Here is a 4,676-nt window from a genome sequence, read left to right as displayed (position 1 = left end):
CACCAACCCCAATGCCACCAGAGCCACCAACCCCAACGCAGGGCTACCATAGCTTGCATGCATGTTTTAATCCATGTTTAAATAAAACCACAAAAACTGCTGAAAAGCAACCACCACAACAAAAATTCTTTCTTTTGTAAGAGTTGCCTTGGTCTTGGCATCTGTTCACAGCAATAAAACACCTGACTGAGACACTAAAATAAGAATGTTCTAAAATAGAAATAAATAGGTTTTCAAATCCAACAGTTGCTGACAATAATCATAAATTTATTTGAAAGGAAATCTTTGGCATGCATGTAAATTTGCCATCTCTTCAACAGGAGAGCAAATTAGGAGAGCAGAAATCATAAATGTGGCTATGAAATGAGTGAACACCTGAATGGGAACCTTCCAACCTTGTCAGACAGGGTTTTCCCTTGTCAAATGCTAACTGTAGGATACAGTCTAATTTCCTGTGCTGATAAAGAAGCATGAATAAATCAAACATTCTATCAGTTCAGAATCCTGTAGAAATGTCCGCTGTTTATTTCATCCACAAGGAGAAAGGCAGACAGCTCAGCTCAGCTCAGCTAGCATCGACAGCTGTCTCTCTCGTTCTTGCAGCCCTCAGACATCCTGGAGGGAAGGTCCCTGCAATGCGCAGGAGAGGGCGTGGCCAAGGGTCATGGAAAAGGGACCATGGGACAGGATGATGGCCCTTAGAAAACTCCAGAATGTCTGCAGCCATGCTGGAGTTGCTGCTGAGCCATCTTCCTCAGATGAACCACAGGGCCTGTCTTAATCCACTGGAGCCACTGTAGCAGAATAGCTGAGTCTAGATAATGCACAAGTTGACAGATATGTGTATAAAGGTTGTCCCACACCTTTAATCCCAGCCTGGTCTACAAGAGCTAGGTCCAGGACAGCTAGAATTGTTACACAGGGAAACCCTGTTTCAAAAAACCAAAGAGGAGGAGGAGGAGGAGAAGAAGGGAGTAGGGAGAAGGAGAAGGAGAAGGAGAAGAAGGAAGACTGAGCAAGCCATGAAGAGCAAGTCAGTAAGCAGCACTCCTCTGTGGCCTCTGATTCAGTCCCTGCCTTCAGGATCTTGCCCTGCTTAAGTTACTGTCCTGACTTCCTTCAGTGATGAAAAGCAATGCTGAAGTGTAAGTTGAATAAACCCTTTCCTTTGCAACTTGCTTTTGGGCCAAGGTATTTGGTTGCAGCAATAGAAACCCTAGCCAAGGCAACAAGATTGACAGTAGCAGAAACTAACCCGAACACGCACAGAACCAGGGAAGAGCAAAAGGCTGGCAGGGAGAGGAACACAAAAGCCACAAATCTCAGGAATATGGCTGACAACCCTGACCAGAGGGGCAGGACAGAGCTCGGGAATGACAGATTGCCTTTGTTTTCTAACCCTTTCTTGTTTCCCCCCACATAATCTGCCGACTGGGAAAGCTCCTCACCTCTTCAGTCCTCTTGTTACTTTTTCTATTTTAATATAAAATCTGTGTGGGCTATGTTAGCTTTGATTATGTGTGACCCAGGCATGCCTTAAACTTGCAACCTTCTTGTCTCAGAGTCCTAAGCAGCTGATTGCTCAGGCCTACACCACCAGGCACAACTAAAGGCTTTGTCTTCCTTTGCTGGTTGTTTAAGCCCCAACCCTAACCCCTCTTCAAGCGATAGCAACAGCACTGAGCCCACACACATTGAGATTCAGTAGTATTTGCTGAAGCACATAACTGTAAATGCTATCAACTTCATTAGAGACGTAATGTTCTGTTACCTGCCACTGCATCTAACACTGCTGGTTCTGCAGAAGCAAACAAGCAGGTGGTCTAGACTGGAGCTCCTGCTGCACTTTGTTCTGTTTGCTTACACATACTATCCGAAGCAAAGAGGAACTTATAGGCACTCTTATAATAGATTAAACTACAATCTAGTTTCATCTGACCAACTAGGTGATTGTACTGTGACATGGGACCTCCCCAGGGACACTCTGCAAATGAGGCAGGCATCTATTATATCCATGGAAGAGGGCTTGGGTTTTGTTTTTCCTCCTCCTCTTCTCCCTCCTTCTCTTCTCCCTCCACTTTGTCTGCCCATAAAACTTTTGTACTGGTTCCTCTAGGGAAGTCCATAACCTCTTTTCTTTCTGCTGCTTCTTGATCCATGAACCTTCTTTGCTCAGGCAATCTCTGTTGAGTTTGATTTTGTCCCGCCTTTTCTTTAGCAGGCCTGTACATGACCCAGAAACTAGATTGGCATCGATATTAATAATGGTGACTTCCGCTTATCAACACACCCAACATGTACACTACTGTGTCTGGACCAAAAGAGTGTGAGTTACAGAACTGCTCACTGGACACCTGTAGCCCACGGAAAATACTCTGCTGCGGGTGAAGGGGTCGCCTGCAGCTGCCTGAGCAAAGCAGCGTTGGTGGCCACTCACTGCAGGGTTGTTATATATCACTGTGCTGAAGATTTCAAAGGTTGTCATCGCTTTAATTAGGACTCCACAAAGGAGAATTATATTTAAAAACATAAGACAAAAATAAGATTTTTCATAATAGCTAAGCTAAACATTAAAATCATTTCATTAGCAGTATCAAACAATACACTCTCAAACTTAAAAACAATTTATTATTCAAAGTACCAATTAAACTAAATGTGATATATAAGAGTTGTGCTTAGACAAAAAAAAATCAGTTTCCTATAATTAACTCCAGACTAACATTGCAATTAGCAGAGAGAATATACAGCTGTTTCTGAATTTGCAGATATTACGTGGGAGTTGAAATATGTGTTGGGCTTCTGCTTTCAAAAATAGTTTCCTGTGTTAAATAATCTCTACAGAAGGAAGAAGTGTACTTAAAAAGGGGAATTGTCTTTATATTTAAATACTTAAATATGGCTCAAAAACAGGTGTTTTATTTTCAAATTATAAGGGATACTGATATTGAAGTACCATGCTCTTAAAAAATTAATAAATCAGGATGAAAATTATTTCAAACTGCTTTTTCAAAAGACTAGGGAAAACAGAGAAGGACACATATCAGTTCAATGACACCGAAGATGTCCCAGCTCTGAGATCTGAGAACCCCCACCAAGGCTAAAAGAAGAACAGCTTCAAAGTACAAACACAGCTCTAACTGTGGTGCCTCTTAGCCAAGCTGGGAAGTCTTCTGTCTTAACAAGTGCTACCTCATTGGCTACATCAAGTGATTTCAAATAGGAGAAATAAATACATAATTAATAAAACATCCAGGTTTTGTTTCCAGAGTGTTTCTTTGAATGCCCTCTTTCCTCTGGAAATCCAATTCACTTAGAATAATTTATGATCAAAGTAGAAAGCATTTATGACTCTACCAGGAGGAAACCAGAGTGGACAGCTCGGAGGTCATCGTTAAGTATAAAGTCAAACAGCTTCCCTTGTTCTTGAGATTAAGGCTGGGGAGGTGCCTCATTGGTTAAAGCGCTTGGCACGCAAGCAAGAGGGTGGGAATTTGGATCCCCAGAACCAAGTTAAATGTCCAGTAGGTTTGGGGGTTTACCTTTAATTTCAACCTGAAAAGGAAGACAAAGACAAGAGAGCCCCTGATCCGGAGCAAACTGGCTCTGTGTTTGACTGAGAGACCCTGTCTCAATGGATGAGATAGAGCACACTAAAGGAAGAGTTTGGACATCAACCTTGGGCCTCTACAAGCATGTACACACATGTACACACACTTCCCTTCCCACAGGCACAGCACACTCATTCTCATGAATAAAAATAAATCTTGAGATTATGTGAAATACCAGAATTGTGGGGTTCAACAAGCACAAGAAACTTTATTTTCATTGCTTGTCCACCCTTTGATTAAAATATGAGGTTACATGGGTTAAAGAATAAATGTGGCTGCTCTGATACATTTTTAAAGTTAGAAGTGGCTACATGTGACCTTGTAGGAGGAAGACTTTCTGCATATCTGTGTGGCAGGGAAGTGGTACATGGTGAGCTGCTGATATTCTCGGGGCTCTGACCTGGCTTTATTTAGCTTTATTAAGAGAAGTACTGAGAAACAGATAAGTATTGCAATACATTTCCCACTGAACCAAAGAGTCTAGAATGTCTCATACTCTGGAAGTGAGGAACTGCTTGTAACAGCAGAACTGTAGGAATTGCCTGCAATAACCCCACGCTACTCACGTGCACTCAGTGAGAAGGAAGGCCAGCCCTTGGATTCTGGGCAGTGCTTTCTAGATTATATCCCAGATCCAGGCTTCCTTTTGCTCTGCCATTGAAGGAGGAATAGACAGAGCACTCAAAATGAATCTACCAAGAAACAATGACTTGTATGTTAGAATATTGATATGTTCATTGAAGTTTAACAGATTGTGGTGATCAGAGTCTCACTCAGAAGAATATTTGAGCCTCCATTAATCGGATTTCACAACCTACATCTGTTGAATGTGCCTGGCATTGTGCTCAGTGAATATCATACATTATCTATGTTTTTGAAAGCTCTATGTGCATAACAGTGGCTCCTGAAGAAGCCTGGAGGATTTCTGAATGTCAGTTTTTAACATCGAGTCCATAAAAATGATGGGGGTGATGAGGAGTTATATGGCTATCCACACCACACTAACAGTCTGTGTGTCTATACCCACCACACTAACAGTCTGTGTGTCTATCCACACCACACTAACAG

The 4,676-nt window shown here is 42.1% G+C and overlaps 1 protein-coding gene and 1 pseudogene across 1 annotated transcript in view; one reads left to right on the top strand and one right to left on the bottom strand.

The window, feature by feature from the left end:
• Nucleotides 1-1,610, top strand: part of LOC101986283 — a 2,261-nt pseudogene extending 651 nt beyond the window's left edge.
• Gpr158 (G protein-coupled receptor 158) overlaps nt 1-4,676 on the bottom strand; it is a 362,091-nt gene that overhangs the window by 20,032 nt on the left and 337,383 nt on the right. The gene's annotated exons all lie outside the window — the stretch shown is intronic.

Source organism: Microtus ochrogaster, chromosome 16 (assembly GCF_000317375.1).
Source record: "Microtus ochrogaster isolate Prairie Vole_2 chromosome 16, MicOch1.0, whole genome shotgun sequence".
Lineage (NCBI taxonomy): Eukaryota > Metazoa > Chordata > Mammalia > Rodentia > Cricetidae > Microtus > Microtus ochrogaster.
Note: the sequence above shows the minus strand (reverse complement) of the source record. Positions and strands in the feature narration are given on the sequence as shown.